Source organism: Natator depressus, chromosome 5 (assembly GCF_965152275.1).
Source record: "Natator depressus isolate rNatDep1 chromosome 5, rNatDep2.hap1, whole genome shotgun sequence".
Taxonomy (NCBI): domain Eukaryota; kingdom Metazoa; phylum Chordata; order Testudines; family Cheloniidae; genus Natator; species Natator depressus.
In genome coordinates, this window is record NC_134238.1 from 25,148,063 (window position 1) to 25,171,737 (window position 23,675).

At 41.5% G+C, this 23,675-nt stretch overlaps 1 long non-coding RNA gene across 1 annotated transcript in view; it reads right to left on the reverse strand.

Moving 5' to 3' along the window:
* The window catches only part of LOC141987278 (uncharacterized), an 87,622-nt gene that overhangs the window by 59,746 nt on the left and 4,201 nt on the right, over positions 1-23,675 (reverse strand). Inside the window, exons 2-3 of the long non-coding RNA XR_012639485.1 lie at positions 20,153-20,268; positions 1,497-1,595 (exon numbers count right to left, since the gene is read on the reverse strand). This is a non-coding gene — a long non-coding RNA (uncharacterized LOC141987278). The remainder of the gene's footprint in view (positions 1-1,496; positions 1,596-20,152; positions 20,269-23,675) is intronic.

Sequence of the window (23,675 nt, forward strand, 5' to 3'; positions counted from 1 at the left end):
TATTTCTTTTTTTTTTCTCCTTTTCCTTTGGTTTGAAGTTTCCCTCTGGCTACATGTAAAGTAGGTTCTCTTATTTTGCATTTGTTTGCTGCTAAATTGTTAGTACTTGGATGTCTTTAAAGACTTTTAACAATAAGTAGGCAATGGACTGAATGCTTTAAAAAAAAAAGCCTGGAGAAACGTTTACAGGGCTAACTAATGTTGCATATTAAGTTGCAAAACTGAGGGAAGTAAAAAGAAGAGAAGCTATTTTGTACTCACCATTCAGGGTTTTGGGTATCCAAGCTAAAGTAATGGTCCAAAGAACAGGAAGATAAGGTCATAGCTGTACCACATGAAGTGGACAGAATCCAAAAAAATCTTTTTGAAGGTATCCATTCTTGTAACAGAACAGAATGTACTCTTAGTTTGAAACAGCCAGATTAAAATATTGCTGAAGACCTATGCAAAGGACATTCATAAAAAGACTATATACAGTTCTCACAGTTAAAAAAATCCACCATGTTTAGATTAAAAAAATCTCTTTCCTTATGCTGCCTAACATTATGAATAAGAACTTTGCATCAGGCTAAGAGAAACCCTCCATTTGAATGCTGTAATTCTTTGTTGTGATGAAGAGTGTTGAGTGGGATGCTGTTTGCAGCCTCACCAGATCAATATTTTCAAGATAAGGAGGTGATTCTTGTGCTCTTTCTTCTCATTCATCCTTGACATGTGATATAAAGCCAAAATCCTGAACAAATGTGGTCATTGAACATCCCATGGCACTTTTTGATAAGAATAAAGGTGTTAACTATGACCAAATCCTTGTCAAATTCCAATCTGGATACTTAAATTTTTCACACCTAAATGTCTCCCTGCAGTTTCAAGTGGATACAGTATTCTTCTTCATTTACTGTTCTAAATTGTTTTTTCCGAAGGCTAGTCTAGATAAACTGCTAGGGCTCAGCTGATGCGCCAATTTATAGCACACTAGCATTCTGCACCAACTGTCCATGTGGACCCTACAGCTGTGCCTTAAAATTTCCCTAGCGCATTGACCTACTCCTGTTTCAGAACTTTTAGTGTGTGGCGCTTGGTGCACACCCTGCTATTGTACTGCAGATTTACACCCTAGCTTGCTGCACGCTAAGTGTTGATCTTGCCAAGTCCATAGATATAATATTGCTGCCACATTTCACTCAAGCAGTGGCCACACTTGAGCGATAGGAAAAGTCAGAATTTTGTTAGACTTTTTAGAGGCTTCAGGATCAAAGGTGCTATCTCCTATTAATTAACTTTGTGACTGGATTTTTAATGTGACAGTGAGAGAAAATTTTTACCAGGAACTTTCCACCAGTAATGCACTTAGTCCTTATTACTGATGTACCTGTTTTCACTTTGTAATTTAACCTCTCTGACTGTACAAGTGTTCCTATGTCATCTTCAGTCAGGATGTCTCTGAAGAACTGTTTAATATTTTTAACATATTTTAAAACAATGTGGCTTATACTCACTGGACCATTAAGTCATCCTCTTCCTTCCTGTCATCTTTTGTAGGATGAAAACAAAAATGTGGTGCTTTCATACAAAGGCTGAAAGCTCCAATAGTCACTCTGTAGAGGGGAAAAAAATATGATTACACTGCCAGTCTGAATACCTACTACACTAGCATTTAGAACACACAGCAGTACACCAAGCCTATGTACTCCAAATAGCAACGATACTTTAACCAAATTCCAAATCCATTTATTATATGGATGAGATGTTGAGGATTAACAACACTCATGGGAGTCACAACTTTCTACAAACATGTAGTGTAAGATTTGTGAGAATTATCAATTATCCACCTCAAAGTATCTTCTCCCACAATATATCTGGTAGTTTTATATGCGTCCTCTTATAGAACGTCATGTTAATTGGTCATAAACGCTATCCTTTAAATATCAATACAAATTTATTTCAATAGTTATTTACTAATAAGAAGTTCTATCAATTATATGATCAATTCAGTATTATAGTTAGAATTAGTTGAATTATTTAGATTTTTTCATTAAATACATAATTGACAAATATTTTTCCTCTGTCACTCAACCAGTTGTATAGATGGCTTAACAGTGTTTGGCAAATAATTTAGCCAACATTTTTTATTCTGTCAGTCATTGATTAAATTCATTCTGCTCCAAAAACAAGACTAGCTCCCTCTGCTGTACACATCTGAAATAAATAGCATATTATTAGCATATGCTAACAGCTCAAGGATAGATGGAAATTGTGGAGTTCTGCTGGCATCAACCCAAGGGGAGAAGCCCAGTGGCACATAATCTACCAAGGGCTGTGGTTACAGTGACACGTTTCGGGAAGAGGATATCCGGGCTAGTACAGCATAAACAATGGACACTGTTCGCTGAAGAAGGGAAGTGGCCTGGGCAGCAGAGAATGCACAATTTCAGGTAGATGTTAAAGCCTCTCCCCTGCTGCAAAAATTAAGGGAAGGCAGGACCCTGCCCTCAACTTGGTGAAAGGGGTTTACGTGGCACAGGGAGTAGGTGACAATTTCCTAACTTTTTTCAGCTTGGCCCAGTAATTTGAATTCCTTCTAACCCAATTAATCAGGATGAGTTTTTTCCCTGTATTTTTATTCACAAGTCCGTATGGTTTCTTATGTGATTCCAAAATAAAAGATCTTATTTACAAAAACACTAACAAGAAATGGGACAAAATTATAGCTAGTTTTATGCAAAATGTGAATATGGATATATATCCTAATGACAGATTTCATCTTTGCAATCTTCTTCAAGAACTTCAAGGGAAGCTCAATGGCAATAGACATCTAGCTGAATCCTGACATGTCTTGACTTTATCAAGGCATGAATATTAAGGCTGTGATGGTTTGGATAACCTGTCTGTGTATAATTCACAAATTTTGATGGATTTTATGAACTCTATGTATAATTCCGATCTTCAATATGTAGTAATCAACCATGGAGCGACAAGGACTCTGCCACATATCACACACCCTGTTTGGAAGAAGCTACAGAACAAACAGAAGAAGTCATTAATATGTAACAACTGTGCTCTGTCATGATAGTGGCTATACTAAGGAGGGTGCCTGAGCTGGAAGAATCCATTTATTCAAAGTGGTTTGCAGGGAGAGGGGGTTGGAGGAGTGGAAACTCCCCAGAGGGGAATAAAGAAACCAGGTGTTAAAAGTGGCTTTCAAAAACTGAAAAGTTGAGAAACCAAGGGACATGCTTCTCAGGCAAGGACATCTTGATTACTGCACCAACTGAAGCTGAAGAGATCTTGGCTGTAGGGGTCACAGAAGAGATGCCATGATCCAGAGGACAAGCCTGAACTGGAAAAGTGAGGACCAGGAGAAGGGACCTGGAACCCTGAAAGGACTCTGATCAAATCCCAAAGAATGCTCAGGAGTAGTGAGGAAATTGTGGCAGGGAATGACATATAGGTGTTCCTTTTTTTGCATGGCTCTGTGTATCTCTTGTGCTGTCTAACATAAAGAGTGGTTGGTTTACAAATCCTTCTACATCAGGGGTTCCCAAACTTGGTTCGCAGCTTGTTCAGGGTAAGCCCCTGGCGGGACACGAGACGCTTTGTTTACCTGAGCATCCACAGGTATGGCCGCTCGCAGCTCCCCTTGGCCAGGAACTGCAAACCTCAGCCACTGGGAGCTGCGAGTGGCCATACCTGTGGATGCTCAGGTAAACAAAGCGTCTCTCGGCCCACCAGGGGCTTACCCTGAACAAGACGTGAACCAAGTTTGGGAACCCCTGCTCTGCATAGTCTGTGTTATTTGCTTCAACTATCATATGAAACTATGAACCAGGGTAAACTATGAACCAGAGTACTGCATGAAGGTGGCGCTCTGGAGAGGTTGAGCTTAAGCTACTGAAGAGTCTTGGGACCAGGACAACTGGACTGTAGGGTCCCACTTCCAAAGTGGGGTGCCAGACAGAGAGTCTATGTCAAGGGAGTGAGCCTAGCAGCTGAAGAAAGAGATAGTGCCTAGAGCCTACGCAGATCCAGTGCTAGTTAAAAGCACATGGATAGAGTGCTGGGATCCAAACACAGCAGCCTGGTGAGTGTCCAACAAAAGGAAGCTTGACCATAGCTGTGTCAATGGCACTGAAGATAGATGAAATGGGTAGTTTCCCTAAAGCTTGCTTTCTTACATTTTGGCAAAGAGATACTTTAGGTTGAGGATATTTTATAGGGGTGTTTGGCCAAATCCCGACTCCTATCCATATGTGCATTCATAACATAGTAAACAAGGTTTTTACTATTCAGAGCTGAAAGTTAACTGTGAGACATGTCAAATAGAAATGAACAAACATCTTGCATTTATTTGCAAGTGTCAATTACCTGCACTGCCCATTATAATGCGTAAAAGGTGGCCTCTCCCGTGTAAGAAAGTAGCTTTTGCCCCTATACCAGTATGAATCATTCTGCAGTAGAGAGAGCCAGGAAAAACTGCAGTAACCATTGTAAGAATATTAGAAGCAGGATGAAAGAATACCAGGCACTTCCCTTCCCAACCCTGTAACAATCTTGCACACATAGCAAACAAAATCGGAAGGAGGAAGAAAAAGAGACAAAATCAAACAACTTCTGGAATGACTGCCAGTCAGGACTAGTACTGTCCACCTCCTTATCTCCATTGAATCCTAAAGTGCCCAGTACAGGTTTTGTATCGCACTCAGATTTTTTAGCCTGATGTTATTCCTTTTTCAGAATTTAAGTCATTAAGTGTATACTCAAAATGTGTCAAAGAGAACTCCATGAGAGCATGATAATGGGTCACATATATGCTGTGGATACATAGATGTCACATTCTCAGTTATAAGGAGTGCCATAAATCTAGACATTGCAACTCAGAGGATAACTGAGCTATATTGATCATGTCGGCTTTGATCGAGTATTCACACATCAAGTATTTATTCATGAAACTTCCAGGGCTCTGTCATCCCAGGAAAGAATTTTCTGTAGTATCTGGCTGATGAATCTTGCCCATATGCTCAGGGTTTAGCTGATCGCCATATTTGGGGTCGGGAAGGAATTTTCCTCCAGGGCAGATTGGAAGAGGCCCTGGAGGTTTTTCGCCTTCCTCTGTAGCATGGGGCACGGGTCACTTGCTGGAGGATTCTCTGTTCCTTGAAGTCTTTAAACTACAATTTGAGGACTTCAATAGCACAGACATAGAATCATAGAATCATAGAATATCAGGGTTGGAAGGGACCTCAGGAGGTCATCTAGTCCAACCCCCTGCTCAAAGCAGGACCAATCCCCAATTAAATCATCCCAGCCAGGGCTTTGTCAAGCCTGACCTTAAAAACTTCTAAGGAAGGAGATTCCACCACCTCCCTAAGTAACGCATTCCAGTGTTTCACCACCCTCCTAGTGAACAAGTTTTTCCTAATATCCAACCTAAACCTCCCCCACTGCAACTTGAGACCACTACTCCTTGTCCTGTCATCTTCTACCACTGAGAATAGTCTAGAACCATCCTCTTTGGAACCACCTCTCAGGTAGTTGAAAGCAGCTATCAAATCCCCCCTCATTCTTCTCTTCCGCAGACTAAACAATCCCAGTTCCCTCAGCCTCTCCTCATAAGTCATGTGTTCCAGACCCCTAATCATTTTTGTTGCCCTTCGCTGGACTCTCTCCAATTTATCCACATCCTTCTTGTAGTGTGGGGCCCAAAACTGGACACAGTACTCCAGATGAGGCCTCACCAATGTCGAACATAGGTGTGAGGTTTTTTGCAGGAGTGGTGGGTGAAATTCTGTGGTCTGCGTTGTGCAGGAGGTCAGACTAGATGATCATAATGGTCCCTTCTGACCTAAATATCTATGAATCTATGAATCCCATAAGCACAACTTCCATTGACTTCAAAGGTAGTTACTTGGATGTACTTTATGGCATAATTAGATCCATAAAGTCCTGTCCTAGAATGTATTGCACACTAAAACCCAGGACAAATCCTTGCAGGAAGGGAGGAGAGTCATTTTTGTTGTAGCTCCAGAGTCCGGATCTATAGGCTTTGTTCCCAAGACATTGAAATATATGAATTATTTTTCCAATCAGGATCTTAATTTATAGAAGACCTAGTCTTGAAATGCCTCACACAGGCACGTAAAGGCCTCTTGCACCTTAAAAGTTGTATGTGTGAGTGTATGGGATTTCAAAGCAGTAGACGCCCTGTGCAAGGACTCTCCACAGCCACTGGTACACCACTGAGACATTCATGACTCTCTGTGGAGTCGGGGATGTTGGTTTTCAGAGGCATGGTCAGTGACTGCTATGAGGCCAAATGGCACAAATCCTGCATAGCACAGAAGCAGTAGTTGCATCTATTACCCTCATGCCCCTCCGCCCCCCCCTGCCCCCCCCATCTCAAATGTCTATCAGTATTTGGAGGTGGCCCAATTATGCATGTACTCCATCTTTGCCTTGCTTCCAAATTGGGGGTTAAAAGTCCATCTCTATAGTAAAGTCTTTTTCTTTGGCTTTAGTTGTGGGCTCAGGATTGGGTCTTAGCTGTATGCTATTGTAAATGGGCTTTGGGAAATAGCATTCAGTGATCCAAGTACAGAAATTGATGTTGTTATGTTTTAACCAAAAATGTAAATAGCTTGAATTTTGTTTAGATGTTCCTGGCACATACAGATTGTGTTTTTGTTGCACAGGACTAGTGAAACAATACTGGAATGTTCACCACACGATACACGCAAAGTTATTGCACCATTAAGGTGGATATTTAAAAATGCAGGAAAATTAGGACTTTATTTCTGTTTCCTTTTGAGGAAAAAATATATTTATGAAATAATTCACAATCTTATTCCTAATGGCCTCACCATCCTTAAGACTATGCAGTTTCATACAGTGTGTGACACTCCCATATGGTGTACTCTACAGCAATGGTGGGCAACCTGCGGCCTGTGGGCCTAATGTGGCCCATTGGGGTAAGCTGATGGTGGGCTGCGAGACATTTTGCGGATGTTGACTATCTGCAGTCATGGTCCTCCACAGCTCCCAGTGGCCACGGTTCACCATTCCCTGCCAATGGGAGCTGCGGGAAGTGGCAGCCAGCACGTCCCTGCAGCCCACTGCTTCCCACAGCTCCCATTGGCCGGGAACGGCAAACTGCAGCCACTGGGAGCTGCTGGGGGCCATGCCTGAAGATGGTCAACGTCCACAAAATGTCTTGCGGCCCACAATCAGCTTACTCTGATGGGCTGTTTGCAGCCCGCAGGCCGCATGTTGCCCACCACTGCTCTAGAGTGAGGCAAAATGAGCCAAAAAAGAAATCCGCCTTTCAAACACCCACTTTAAAGTCTCACCAAGTGTTTCAAAATAATTTTGTACAACTGCTACATTCTGGGGTTCAACCCAGATCAGTGAGAAGTTGTGTCACTTCCTGCCCTGTAACCCTGGGGGCCTTAAATGCTCTGCTGCTGTGGCTCACAGCCCAGACATCAACAGCCAGCCTAAGTGTCTGTGTACTGTGCAGCCCTGGTTCATCACTATGACCCAACAGCCTGTCTACAACACAATAGGCCCCACCCTGGTCTTCACCAGCCTTGGATACTACTTGCAGGGTGACTCCAGCACATTCCCAGTCCCGAATTTCCACAAAACCATCTGCCCTGACGTGCCCAGCCCACCCCTGGACCACTCAGAGAAGTAATAAGGTTCACTGCACCTTTAAAGAGACAAAAGCACAGCTTATTACTTTAATTGGAGATAACAATCTCTTGAATTCAAACACAGAACTCAGTTGGTTCAGACTGAAAGTAAAACAAGTTTATTTAGTCAAAAAGAGGTAGCTTTTAAGTGACTTCAAATATAAGAGATAAAGACAAAAATGGTTCAAACAAATAAAAAAGTTAAAATATGCTATCTAATGGCTAAGTCTTAACTTAATAAGCTATAGTCTTTGTTCAAGAATGATTTCCTACCAATCTTTCTTCTTTCCAGTCATGTCTGACTTTCTTTCAGTCAGGACCTTCCACAAAAGTACAAGGTGCCAGTTTCCCTGTCTTCCTAGGTGAAAGATAAAGATGGAGTCTCTCTCTGTTCCTTATATTCCCCAAGTGATTGTTTTTGTCTTACAAGTTAGCACTAGCATTTCTGGGTATTCAGTGTCTTGTGTCTCTCTGGAGTGCAGGAGCCATGTTAATTCTCAGTGTCTTGAGTTTAGGATCAGGATAACTCCTGCTGATTTAGCTTGATGGCTTTGTTTACTGCTATTATGTAAACCGAGGTAAACTGATAATCCTTTGTCTAGGGAAGATCTGTTTATCACCTTTACCTAAGCTAGCCTGTCTTGTCTTAAATATGTTCTAGTAACATCATACAGAGGGAATTCATATCTTCACCTATAACATTCATACATGCATTTTACAATGATATTACTAAACAGCAAGGTATTGGATTTTATATGATACCTTACATGGTACCTTTTGGATATATATAATGACAACAGGGTGTTGGGTGTAGTGAGTTGGTTGGGCCTAATGAGAGACAGTGTACCCTATGCCAGTGGGCAATAGGAGTCTTAGGGTCATAACAACCTTTAGTTAAAGGCTAATCTTTCCTCAGGAGCTAATATTTGCCAATATTCTGGGTGAACTCTTAAAACAAGTTTCACTGTATACTTTGAATATCTGTAAACAAATCTCCTTATTATCACAAGACCCCTTCTGAACAAACTGACTCATGTTTTTCCTCAACTATTGCCGAGTGCCCAACAGATTTACTTTGGTTTTGGTTTGTGTGCTGGACTGTGTATGGTGGAAACTGAACTTAACATTTACAATGAAGAAGAAGCCATATGAACATCTCCATTCCTCCTTGCATTAACACCACACAGGTGGCTCCACCAGCTTTATTCTAACTGCATCGGGCCACTTTTTATACCACTCTTCAACTTTCCAGAAGGACTATGGAGCAATGTGAGGCTTTCAATCCCCTCATATGCTCTCATTGGGGCTAAATACGATGTTTTTACATCTCATGGAGCCCTGCTGCCATAACAGAACATGGGACTGGAAATGGAAATGGAATCTGTCTCCTTCTTCATAGCAGTGCACATACCCACCATTAGACCTCCACGTCAACTGAAAAAAGAAACAATGTATACATCCTTACAACAACACACCCCAAGATCATTCTCCTGATTCCTGATACAGATTGCAAGCTATCTCCAAGGAGCATGTGTAAAGCAATGCTCCTACTTGCTGCCTTTCTCAGCTTTTGTGTGATCACCTTCTAGTGAGAATATCATAGTAATGCCCATAATCCTTAAGTCTGTCAAAATATGCTACCACTGACAGCAGTGAAACTGTAAATTGATTAGCACTCTGAGTGATGAAGTCAGGCAAAACAAAACTCCTGTTCTCTTGAGATGCTTAAAGGTAAGTGCTAGACTGGAGTTCTCTCTTATTCAATGTTCAAACATGCAAAAGTAATAGTTTCTCTCTTGTTTCACAGCTCAGAATAAAAGACATTCTCCCAAAGGCTTATTTCCCCAGTGCCTGTGTCTTTCCTTTCCCCCAGAGGAACAATGTAATACATACTATACATGAATCCAGTTATCAAAGGAGACAAGAAAAAATAGTTTGCAGGAAGAGAAGAAGACATGAGAAATATTGATGAGGAATAACAGGAGTAAGAGGTTGTCATAAATATAAAGGGAAGGGTAAACCCCTTTAAAATCCCTCCTGGCCAGAGGAAAAATCCTCTCACATGTAAAGGGTTAAGAAGCTAAAGGTAACCTCACTGGCACCTGACCAAAATGACCAATGAGGAGACAAGATACTTTCAAAAGCTGGGAGAAGGGAGAAAAACAAAGGGTCTGTGTCTGTCTGTATGATGCTTTTGCCGTGGACAGAACAGGAATGGAGTCTTAGAACTTTTAGTAAGTAATCTAGCTAGGTATGTGTTAGATTATGATTTCTTTAAATGGCTGAGAAAAGAGCTGTGCTGAATAGAATGACTCTCCCTGTCTGTGTGTCTTTTTTGTAACTTAAGGTTTTGCCTAGAGGGATTCTCTATGTTTTGAATCTAATTACCCTGTAAAGTATCTACCATCCTGATTTTACAGAGGTGACTCCTTTACTTCTATTAAAAGTCTTCTTGTAAGAAAACTGAATGCTTTTTCATTGCTCTAAGATCCAAAGGTTTGGGTCTGTGGTCACCTATGCAAATTGGTGAGGATTTTTACCAAACTTTCCTCAGGAAGTGGGGTGCAAGGGTTGGGAGGATTTTGGGGGGAAAGACGTGTCCAAACTACGTTTTCCCAGTAAACCCAGTTAAAGTTTGGTGGTGGCAGTGGAAATTCCAAGGGCAAAGGGTAAAATTAATTTGTACCTTGGGGAAGTTTTAACCTAAGCTGGTAAAAGTAAGCTTAGGAGGTTTTCATGCAGGTCCCCACATCTGTACCCTAGAGTTCAGAGTGGGGAAGGAATCTTGACAGAGGTAAGGAAAAGAGACCGGAAAGAATGAGATGAGGAGAAAGCTTGGAAAAGTGGAAGTGAGCCACAATAGTGGTGGAGGGTAGGAGAAGCAAAGATCTTTGGTCTTTTATTCAGCATATTGGAAAGGTGGTAACACTAGCAATGGCCTCTCTCAAGCCCTATTGCTTACTGCAAAAACAGACCTTTTTGATCTTCTCTTCCCCAAATTCCATTTATTCCTAAATGCTATAAAATATTCCCCAGCGTTTCAAATAAACTCAGCTGAGTGCTTGAAGTGAGCAAATCCTTGATCAGATCCTTGGTTCTGAATAATCAACTTTCCATAATATGTCAAGAATCTGGCATTGCTCATCAGCACTTTGTGCCAGCAGCAACCTGAATTTCAGCCATTTGAAATAGGGAATGGTCGAGAATTTAATTGTGAGTGCCAGTGACATGCTTGGCTTAAAAGGCAATATTATGCATCAAATATTTTACAACAAAAAAAGCTTTTGACAATTTTACCATGGTCCCTAAATTGCCTGATCCCCTATTTAATTTTACATACAGCTCCCAACCAACATGTCCAAAATACCCCTCCTGTTCTTAAGCCATTTGCCCCCAATTAAGATCAGAAAGGGCATTTTTGTGTAACAAGCTCCTTTCTCCATGACCACAGCCTTCCCTCCAGACAGCAAGAACCTTGAAAATAGGGCCTGTATTTATTTATTCTAATTGTTATATAACACCCATCCCCATGTAACTGGCTGTGCTACAAAAGTTAGCAACAACAATAAATAAAATAAGTCTGGACCCAGTGGCCCAGAGAGAAGCAGCTGCTCTGCCAAGAGGAGAGCCAAGGAAAAAATAACCCAGAAAAAAGAGCTGGTTAGAAATGGGAAGACAAAATGGTCAGAGATGCACTGGTCAGAAAGATCAGCACAGTTTGTATATCTAGGTACTCATATGCTGTCATCACTGCTGTATGTGAGCACCTTAAACTCGGTCCCAAAGACAACTGCAGGCAGACATATTCAGGAAGTGTATCATGGAAACAAGAAGGTTCTGTGCCTGTACGGAAATCAATGAGGTGCAATGAAGACATCAACAGCAAGGACAGATCTTCCAAAGTGGATGCAGTTTGTGGAACACTGCGGCAGCAACAATCACTTACTACCCTGATCTTAGATTTTCAAGGATTTTCTGTATCATTAGCATAAGCAAGACCTTGAAAATCCAAATCTTTTCACCCCGGGGGATATGTTAATGTGCAGGGTACTTGCAAGAGGACACAGAGTCAGTGTCTAATTATAGCTCCGTCACATCCCGTTTGAATTCAAAGATGCCTTTGGATGTACATAGCACACCCTGTAGTACAACCAGCACTTTCTAACTCAACTTAGAAAAGGGTAACTCCAGCTTCACTTTGCCCTTACACAGACGTTTGGGTGAGAGCTATGAGAATAGCTGCTGGTGAGCATGTCAGAAGGCAGGTCTCCGTCTTATTTTTCTTATGGTAAGTAGTTTTGACTAATGTTGACAAAGATTTGCTCCTGCAGAACAATCCAGTTGTTTACTGATGTCCTGTTTCTGTTAAGTCACCCCCGCCCCCCCCCCGTTCACAGGCATGCTGAAAAGCACCAGTCAGTGTTCTGCTATGGTAGCCAGGCTGTGCTCACTGAAGCACTACTACCACTGCTGCTGCTTCTTTGCACCTCCTCCTGGAACATACAGGTGTGCACTACACAATCTGGGGCACTGAATGAGCGGAGATATACTTATTTTACTTTGATCTAACTTCCTCAGCTTTCTGAGTGAGACCCTGTCAGAGATGCTCATATGGCCACTGCCTATTGCCTCATCAACATTCCTCTTGGTACTGTACCATCAAAGAGGTTTAGAAGTTCATCTTTCAGTAGGGATAACTCTAATCTACCTTAATCCAACAGCTATTATCTTTGGATAAGCGTTTTAGTTTTCTAATGATGCAACCTGTATCTCTAATTATATCACTTAAAAACACATTTTCTGGTCTAAAATAAAGAAAACAAGCTACAGAATACTGCGTGCAAATGTGGTCGGCCCATCTCAGAAAAGATATATTGGAATTGGAAAAGGTTCAGAAAAGGCAACAAAAATTATTAGGGGTATGGAACAGCTACCATATGAGGAGAGATGAATAAAACTAGGACTTTTCAGCTTGGAAAAGAGACTACTAAGGGGGGATATGATAACGCTCTATAAAATCATGACTGGTGTGGAGAAAGTAAATAAGGAAGTGTTATATACTCCTTCTCATAACACAAGAACTCGGGATCACCAAATGATATTAATAGGTAGCAGATTTAAAACAAGCAAAGGAAGTATTTTTTTCACACAACACACAGTCAACCTGTGGAACTCCTTGCCAGATGATGTTATGAAGGCCAAGACTATAATGGAGTTCAAAAAAGAACTAAAGTTCGTGGAGGATAGGTCCATCCATTGCTATTAGCCAGCATGGAGAGGGATGGTGTCCCTAGTCTCTGTTTGCCAGAAACTGGGAATGGGCGAGAGGGGATGGATCACTTGATGATTGCCTGTTCTGTTCATGCCCTCTGGGGCATCTGGCATTGGCCACTGTTGGAAGACAGGATACTGGTCTGACCCAGTATGGCTGTTTTTATGTTCTTATGTACCCCCTAGCTACAGAAGGGATCCAATATTTATGGACAGCCTCCAGCCTAGAGACTGTTTCTGGATAAAAACCTCAGTGCTAAACCTGCTTTTAAAAGGCTTTTTTCCTTTTATTCCCCTCTCTCAGTCCATGGTGACTCATGATTATTCAGAATGGGGAAATTCCCTCATGACTTGATGCTTGGAGCCAGAATGTTCTTTTCAATATCTTGACATGGTTCACTACTCTGTTTCTGGGCTGGACAGTGGTAGTTCCTGAAGCCCATTTCATGTAAACAACTGGCTTTGGAGATGTCCCTCCCTGCCTGACTGCTCACCACCCTGCTGTGAGGTGGAGCTGAAATTTATGAGCATTTTTTCTATACGCACAATTATATAAAATCATAGCCATGCTCTGTATACATGTCATAATGACTATTAAGTTCAAAACATTACAAGCTTTCATAAAAGACCTTACTCAATGTATTTTATTGTAGAATAACACAGTATGCAATCAATTGGTTTAACTGTCTATTGGGAGGTTTAGACCTTCTGTTTTCCCCTTCGGGTGTCTGGACCCTGACTATCACAATCATCCTTCTCCCCTCTTTTCTGTGAGTGTCCCTCAAAGCTCCATTCTTGGCCTTCTTCTTTTCTCCTCCTACGCTATCTCTCTAGGTGCTCTTATCCCCTTTATGCAGGTGATTCTCAAATCTACCTCTCCGCTGATGAGCTATCTCCTCTCATCCAGTCTAGTATCCTGGCCTACCTTTCTGATATTTCTTCCTGGATGTCCAGTTGTCATCTTAAACATAATATAGACAAAACTGAGATCTGGATTTTTCCCTAAAGCCCTCTCCTCTTCTTGCTTTCTATATCACTATGGACAACACCACAATTTTCTCAGTCACTGAGGCACATAAATTAGGCGTCATACTTGATTTGACTCTTTCACTAGGCACTCATTCAAGCCATTTCTAAGTCTTGCTCATTTTTCTACATTGTATCTCTAAAATACAGCCTTTTCCTTGTCATAATAACATAAGAATAGTCATACTGGGTCAGACCAATGGTCCATATAGCCCAGTATCCTGTCTTCCAACAGTGCCCAATCCAGATGCTTCAGAGGGAATGAACAGAAATGGTGGAAATACTCAACTGATCCATCCCCTGTCATCCAGTCCCAGCTTCTGACCGTCAGATGTTCAGAGACACCCACAGCATGAGGCCACATCCCTGACCATCTTGGCTAATAGCCATAGATGAACCTATCTTCCATAAATTTATCTAATTCTTTTTTTTTTAACCCAGTTATACTTTTGGCCTTCACAACGTCCCCTGGAAATTAGTTCCTCAGGTTGACTGTGCATTGTGTCAAGAAGTATATCCTTTTGTTTGTTTCATTAGGTGACCCCTAGTTTGCATATTATGTGAAGGGGTAAATAACACTTCTTTAGTCACTTTCTCCACACCAGTCATGATTTTATAGGCCTCAATCATATCCCCCCTTAGCTGCCTCTTTTCCAAACTGAATAGTCCCAGTCTTTTGGTGAGGGACTGTGTCAAAGGCTTTCTGCCAGTCCAAGTACACTATATCAACTGGATCAACCTTGTCCACATGTTTGTTGACCCCCTCAAAGAATTCTAACAGATTGGTAAGGCATGTTTCCCTTTACAAAAGCCATATTGATGCTTTCCCAACAAATGGTGTTCATCTATGTGCCTGATAATTCTGTTCTTTACTATAGTTTCAATCAATTTGCCTTCTATTGAAGTTAGGCTTACCGGTCTGTAAGTGCCAGGATCAGCTCTGGAGGCTTTTTTAAAAATTGGTGTCACATTAGCTATCCCGCAGTCGCCTGGTACAGAAGGTGATTTAAGTGGTAGGTTACATACCACAGTTAGTAGTTCTGTAATTTCATATTTGAGTTCCTACAGAACACTTGGGTGAATACCAGCTGATCCTGGTGACTTATTACAGTTTAATTTATCAATTTGCTCCAAAACCTCTTCTGCTGACTCTTCAATATGGGACAGTTCCTCAGATTTGTCACCTAAAAAGAATGGTTCAGGTGTGGGAATCTCCCTCACATCTTCTGTAGTGAAGAAAGATGCAAAGAATTCATTTAGTTTCTCTACAATGGCCTTGTCATCCTTGAGTGCTCCTTTAGCTCTTCAATCAACTACTGTCCCTCCTGATTGTTTGGCAGACTTCCTGGTTCTGGTGTACTTAAAAAACATGTTGCTGTTAGTTTTTATGTCTTTTGCTCGTTGCTCTTCAAATTCTTTTTTGGCCTGACTAATTATTTTTTTACACTTGACTTGCCAGAGTTTATGCTTCTTTCTATTTTCCTCAGTAGGATCTGACTTCCAATTTTTAAAGGATGCCTTTTTGCCTCTAGATGCCTCTTTTACTCTGCTGTTTAGCCATGGTGACCTTTTTGGGGGGTTCTTTTAGTCTTTTAATTTGGGATATACAATTTAATTTGAGCTTCTATTATGGTGTTTTTTTTAAAAGATTCCATGCAGCTTAAAGGCATTTCACTTTTGTGACTGTTCCTTTTAACTTCTGTTTAACTAGCTTCCTCATTTTTGTGTAGTTCCCCTTTTTGATGTTAAATTCTACTGTGGTGGGCTTCTTTGTTATTTTCACCCAGACAAGGATGTTAAATTTAATTATGTTATGGTCACTATTACCAAGTGGTTCAGCTATGTTCACCTGTTGAACCAGATCCTGTGCTCCACTTAGGACTAAATCAGAAATTGCCTCTCCTTTCATGGGTTCCAGGACTAGCTGCTCCAAGAAGCAGTCATTAATGGTGTCTAGAAAGTTGATGTCTGCATCCCATCCTGAGGTGCAAGGTACCCAGTCAATATGGGATAGCTGAAATCCCCCATTATTATTGTGTTTTCTATTTTTATAGGTTTCAGAGTAGCAGCCGTGTTAGTTTGTATCCTCAAAAAGAAAAGGAGCACTTGTGGCACCTTAGAGACTAACAAATTTATTTGAGCATAAGCTTTTGTGAGCTACAGCTCACTTCATCAGGTGCATGCAGTGGAAAATACAGTAGGGGGATTTTATATACACAGAGAACATGAAACAATGGGTGTTACCATACACACTGTAATGAGAGTAATCAGGTAAGGTGAGCTATTACCAGCAGGAGAGGAAAAAAAACCTTTTGTAGTGGTAATCAAGGTGGGCCACTTCCAGCAGTTGACAACAACGTGTGAGGAACACCGGGGGGGGGGGGGAGGGGGGGAATAAACATGGGGAAATAGTTTTACTTTGTGTAATGACACATCCACTCCCAGTCTTTATTCAAGCCTAATGTAATGGTGTCCAGTTTGGAAATTAATTCCAATTCAGCAGTCACTCCTTGGAGTCTGTTTTTGAAGTTTTTTTGTTGAAGAATTGCCACTTTTAGGTCCGTAATCGAGTGACCAGAGAGATTGAAGTGTTCTCCGACTGGTTTTTGAATGTTATAATTCTTGATGACTGATTTGTGTCCATTTATTCTTTTACGTAGAGACTGTCCAGTTTGGCCAATGTACATGGCAGAGGAGCATTGCTGGCACATTATGGCATATATCACATTGGTAGATGTGCAGGTGAACAAGCCTCTGATAGTGTGGCTGATGTGATTAGGCCCTATGATGGTGTCCCTTGAATAGATATGTGGACACAGTTGGCAACGGGCTTTGTTGCAAGGATAGGTTCCTGGGTTAGTGGTTTTGTTGTGTGGTGTGTGTTTGCTGGTGAGTATTTGCTTCAGGTTGGGGGGCTGTCTGTAAGCAAGGACTGGCCTGTCTCCCAAGATCTGTGAGAGAGATGGGTCGTCCTTCAGGATAGGTTGTAGATCCTTGATGATGTACTGGAGAGGTTTTAGTTGGGGGCTGAAGGTGATGGCTAGTGGCGTTCTGTTATTTTCCTTGTTGGGCCTGTCCTGTAGTAGGTAACTTCTGGGTACACTTCTGGCTCTGTCAATCTGTTTCTTCACTTCAGCAGGTGGGTATTGTAGTTGTAAGAACGCTTGATAGAGATCTTGTAGGTGTTTGTCTCTGTCTGAGGGGTTGGAGCAAATGCGGTTGTGTCATAGAGCTTGGCTGTAGACAATGGATCGTGTGGTGTGGTCTGGATGAAAGTTGGAGGCATGTAGGTAAGTATAGCGGTCAGTAGGTTTCTGGTATATGGTGGTGTTTATGTGACATCGCTTATTAGCACTGTAGTGTCCAGGAAGTGGATCTCTTGTGTGGACTGGTCCAGGCTGAGGTTGATGGTGGGATGGAAATTGTTGAAATCATGGTGGAATTCCTCAAGGGCTTCTTTTCCATGGGTCCAGATGATGAAGATGTCATCAATGTAGCGCAAGTAGACTAGGGGCATTAGGGGACGAGAGCTGAGGAAGTGTTGTTCTAAGTCAGCCGTAAAAATGTTGTCATACTGTGGGGCCATGCGGCTACCCATAGCAGTGCCGCTGATTTGAAGGTATACATTGTCCCCAAATGCGAAATAGTTATGGGTGAGGACAAAGTCACAAAGTTCAGCCACCAGGTTTGCCGTGACATTATTGGGGATACTGTTCCTGATGGCTTGTAGTCCATCTTTGTGTGGAATGTTGATGTAGAGGGCTTCTATATTCACAGTGGCTAGGATGGTGTTTTCAGGAAGATCACCGATGAGTTGTAGTTTCCTCAGGAAGTCAGTGGTGTCTCGAAGATAGCCGGGAGTGCTGGTAGCATAGGGCCTGAGGAGGGAGTCTACATAGCCCGACAATCCTGCTGTCAAGGTGCCTGAGATGATGGGGTGTCCAGGATTTCCACGTTTATGGATCTTGGGTAGCAGATAGAGCCCCGAGCAGGGGTATTCTATGGGTGTGTCTGTGCAGATTTGCTCTTGTGCTTTTTCATTTTTATAGCCTCTCTAATCTCCCTGAAAATGTCACAGTCTCCATCACAATGTTCAGCAGGTGGTCGGTAGTATATTCCTGTTGCTATACTCATTATTCAAGCATGGAATTCAAGCATGGAATTTCTATCTATAGAGGTTACCTAGTATAGTTTGATTCATTTAAGATTTTTACTATATTTGACTCTGTTTTCTTTCACATATAGTGCCACTTCCCCATCAGCATGACCTACCCTGTCATTCCTATATATTTTGTACCCTGTGGTTACAATGGTACATTCCACCAAGTGTCTGTGATGCCTATTATATCAATATCTTCATTTAATATCAGGCAGTCAAGTTCACCCATCTTAGTATTTAGACTTCTAGTATTTGTATATAAGCACTTACAAAATTTGTCACTTTTTATTGTCTGCCTTCATGTGATGTACTTGAATGGGACTCTTTTTCATTTGACTGTTTCTCTTCTGTACTTTATCAACTTCCATACTCTCTTCTTTACTAGAATATAGAGAATTCCTGTTAATAGATCCTCCCCATGGGATGTCTCTGTCCAAACCACGTGCTCCTCCGCACCTGTCAGCTTTCCTCCAGCCCTATGTCTAAAAACTCCTCTATGACCTTTTTAATTTTTCATGCTGCCAACCTTTTTTCGTTTTGGTTTAGATGCAGCCCACCCTTCCTGTATATGCTTCTCCTTTCCCTAAAGATTCTTCAATTCCTAATAAACCTAAAACCCTCCTCCCTACACCATCATCTCACCCACGCATTGAGACCCTGCAGTACTGCCTAACTGGCCCTGCATATGGAACTGGAAACGTTTCAGAGAATGCTACCATGGAGGTCCTGGATCTTAATCTCTTACCTAGCAGCCTAAATTTAGCCTCCAGGACCTCTCTCGTACATTTCTGTATGTCACTGGTACCTACATGTACCATGACCACTGGCTCCTCCCCAGTACTGCACATAAGTCACCTTGTCCACACAACAAAACTCTCTTCCAAACCATCATCATTTCTTATCTTGACAACTGTAACCTCATCTGTTCTGGCCTTGACTACAAACACCTTGTTCTCCTCAAGTCTATTCAGAATGCTGTGATTAAAATGATCATCTTGGCTTATTACATGGGGGTCGTGAGCTGTCAGCCTCCACCTCCAAACCTCTCTTCACCTCCAGCATTTATAATGGTGTTAAATATAAAAAATGTGTTTTTAATTTATAAGGAGAGGCTTGCTGTGTGAAATGGGTCACCAATACAAAAGTTTGAAACCACTGAATTGTACAATGACCTCATATAGTAAATGGATACATAAATGATACATAATGATACATAAACTTAACACAGTAAGATCTCTCAAAGCTATTGCAGGAAATTGCCATATCTGTCACACAATATCCCACAATGGTGTACACAGACTGGTGTATACTGCTCAGGCAATGAGATAGCAAACAATGCAATTTTCACATTCAAATCTGAAGTTCTGTACATGTAAAAAAAACTGCAGAGATCATGCTGAGCTCCCTTTGAGTATCTGACTCATAAATACACAGTTCTGTGCAGAATTACCAAACCACCATGCAAATATAAGTAGTGTTTTCTAGCCTGCTCATCACCCTAGGGCCAGACAGAACTAGCATGGAGATTGAATTACTTCTCACCCATGGAGAGAGTATTTCTCTCTGGTTAAGGTGTTAATAGGTTACTGGCAAGCTGCCTGTATCATACAGCACTGTATCTAACTGGAGGTTAAACAGCAGACTCCTACTGTGCCAACTCTTCATTCTTTGTAAACGAAGTATGAAAAATAAGTAGAGGCAAGAGTATATTATGCCAATGATACATGCAGCATTTATTATTCAAGTGCATATGCTCTGAATAAAATAATCTTTGCCAGGAGCTCCATTGCCACTCTCCTTCAAATTTAGGCATTTCTAAATGCATTAGTGCAGTGAGAATACTTTTTAAGTAAAAATTTATACAATGGAAAAAATGATTGAAGAATATATTACTTCACTGTTTACTTTTTTATTTTTATTTTCCAACTATACTGTAATATGATTAATAAATTAAATAAATTAATAAAATAAAATAATAATAATTAATAATAAATAATGAAAAGTAACTCACCCCAGAGTACGAGTCCTTCTTGTCAAAAGGGAGCCATCCTCTTCTGGGTTTGGAATCAGCTCTTTGGTGGAATCTCTTCAGGCATATCACCACTCGCCTTTTCAATTACCAACTTCCTGCCATGGAGAAGGTTACACAACTTTCAAACTCATGCTCATTATGGAAAGTTTGTAGCTTGGGGATAGAATTTCAATCCATAACACTGCTCTAATGATAAAGATATTTTAATTCATTCAACAGCGTTTCTTTTCACAGCTGCAATTGTTTAAAACAGTTTGAGAATCACAAAACTGATTCACTAATCTAAAACACTTCATACACCCTTTTGCATTTTTGGAAAGTACGTGAAAAAACTAGTTTACTAGAGCTATTGGGCTAACCAATTTGGCCCACTTTCATGTTTTTGATGAACCTAAATCCAAGTTTCATATAAGCCTCCTCTCATCCCACTTGTGCAGGGCAGGCGTTATGGCTATGGAAGAATACACCCCTGTATTCACACCCTACACACTATTGTAATAAATCTTTCTACAAAGTATGCCTTGTAAGGTATCATCTGAAAACTCATAATTTGCTGGTCAGTATTGTCTTGATAAAATATGTGTGGCAAAATGGTATGCAAAGTTATGAGATTCCCCTGTATGGTGTTAGCGCACATTTCAAACCCCACAGCCCTGCCCAAACAGAAGTTGTCAAATAGGTCTGTCCTAAACAAAGGAATGTTTGCTCTGCTTAATTCACAAACACTCCAACCTCTTCCCCCTCCTCTCCTCCCCGCCGCCTATTGCATTCACTGCACCTGAAGAGACAAAGGAAGCAGGTATTGGATTCTGGGGGAGGGGTGTGACCTGAGAATTTGGTCAGTAATCTAATGAAGCATGTGGTGAGAAACTTTGCTTGAATCTAATATAAGTTGTTAAGTTAGGCATTAGTAAACATTTTATTTTTACCTTTCTTGTAACCATTTCTGACTTTTATGCCTCATACTTGTACTCACTTAAAATCTATCTCTTTGTAGTTAATAAACTTGTTTTACTGTTTTATCTAATCCAGTGTATTTTAATAGAAGTGTCTGAATAACTATTTGAAATAATAAACTGGCATATTATTCCCTTCTGGAATAATGGACATAAAATATTTGTACTGTTCAGGAGAGGGCTGGGCAGTATTGGACGTGTATTTCTGGAGGAAAATCTAAGACTGGAGTGTGTGTTGGGACATACCCTGCAGTATAACCAAAGCTGGTGAGAACCAGAGTGTAGCCCAAGTGTGGCTGGTAGGCTGCAGTTACACACAAACATTCAGAGTGTGGCTTTGTAGCCAGACAGCCAGCCCCCCCCTCAGACCAGCATTGCTGGAAACACACGGGAGCCAAAACACCAGGGCACTCCAGCACAGCCTTTGAAGCTGAGAGAAGCACAGGTGTGCTGCGACAATGTGCCTCTGGGAACGTATACAACAATTGGGCTCACAGCAGGCAGAGGCGCTGTGACAGACATGGCTCTTAGCCCCCACTAAAACAGCATGATGCACACACACCAACATCCTAGGTGGGAAAATATTTACCCTGATAAAAGAAGTGTCCAGTAGTCGAAACTTATTGTTTCTCCCTTGCAAGTGTGAACTACTCTTGCGAGAGCTGGCGTCACCCCGACAGACCAGCCCCAATTTAGCATAGAAAGGAGAAAGAGAATAAAGGAGTACAGAGGTATAAGTAGGGGACCTACAGCACCATGATTTTTGAGTGCTTTTCACTATCTATCTGCTGGTCAGATAAGTGACAGCCTCCCAAGGCTTCTGCAGCTAAGAGGGTCCCTAAGCCTTGTCCCTTATTCGTCTTTCCGCGGAATTGAGTGACCGATCCTGGCTTGGCACCGCTGGAATCGAGAGATGCAAGGAGGGTAAGAAGCACCCACACCTGATCTCCTATCTTTAGTGTACACATATTTTGAAATAGAGCTCTATACTTTGTTTTCTTTCTTTGGGATTGTAGCTTCAGTTTTGTAACTTGTTTGTGTGTGTAACATCTCTACACTTAAATAAGTAGGCACTAGCAATTTTGTAACCACATGATTAGAATCTAGTTTAATAAATTTTGGTAACCATTTATGCATAAGCCTGACTTGTTTCTCTGGTTTACTGTAAAGCAGCCAACACAATTAAAAGAACCTCAGCCGTTTTGGCTATAAAGCCTGGCCATTAGGTGAGAGTACTAAGAGCCTAGCGTTGAGTTGTGCCGCCTCCACGGGGCAAACTCTTGGGGCACCTGTCAGTCAATCCTGACTGCCCGCTGCGAAGGAGCTCTGAGCTCTAGCAGTTAAAGTCACGGGTGTGGAGAGGCTCTTAGTGCTGCCATTGGGGCACCTGTCAGTCAGTGTTGACTGCCCGCTGCGAAGGAGCTCTGAGCTCTAGCAGTTAAAGTCACGGGTGGTTAGGACCTTGGGGCATCCGTCAGCCTAGCCCGGGCTGCCCGCCGCGAAGGGACAGTGCGTCCTAGCGGTTAAAGTCACGGATGGTATAAACGGGCATAGCTGGCACCTCACCAAACATCCCTGGCCATCGGCTAACAGGCTTGCATGCTGGGAGGCTGTTTGTGAGCAGCCCAGATGGGAGCTACTTCAGCAAGGCATTGTAAGGCACCCAAATTTGCAGGGCAGGGGTAACATAACCCTTACATTGGTCTGGAGTGTACCTTGGTATGTTACAATGGCTTAGACTCTAAGCCATTCAAAATTCTGTAGTTTCTTCTCAATTTGCTTTGAGATTTCACATTTATTGAAAACCAAAGCTTAGACCATAAGAACAAAACAAAAAGTTATTTGAACCTTATTTGAGCTGGAACCACCAAGTTTTGCATAAGCTCCGAGAGTCTACATTCACTTTTCATTCACAAGGAATCCATGTGTACCACTATAACAAGTATTGAGCCAGGAGGAGGACAGCTTCAAGATCAAAGTACCGATTTTTCAGGAAAACAATACAGAAGACGACGACAACCACCTCGCATTTACTATATGAGGTCACTGTACATTCCTTTCAAGATGATTTTACTCATTACCATATTTGTGAACAGAGGGAAGTTGCAAGGCAGCAGGCTGAACACTCAGGCAGAGTGATGTCAACAAGGTAACATTAGTGTAATTCAGAGAATTTGACCCCAAGTTTGGGGTATATGTAATAATTAGCAAATGGGTGAACACTCCAAAGTTCAGAGGTTTAGATTCTCTTCTGAACCCATCAGAACCTCTTTGTTCTAAAAATTGAGTTGGAGATATCATCAGAATCATCTTCTCTGAAAGATTTCCTGGCAGTAGCTGATGTAAAAATACTGCAAAAATAAACCTTTCTAATTTCACTGTTTTTATTTCTGGTGCCAGTTGAAAGAAGGAATTGTAGAAGCATGTTTGGGAGGGAAATAGTTAATGTTTTCCAACATGATGAAATATTCAGTTCAAGTTCAGGTTAATCTTTTTTTATCTGAACTGGTTAATTCATCCCTAGCTGTTAGACCCTTATTTTAAAA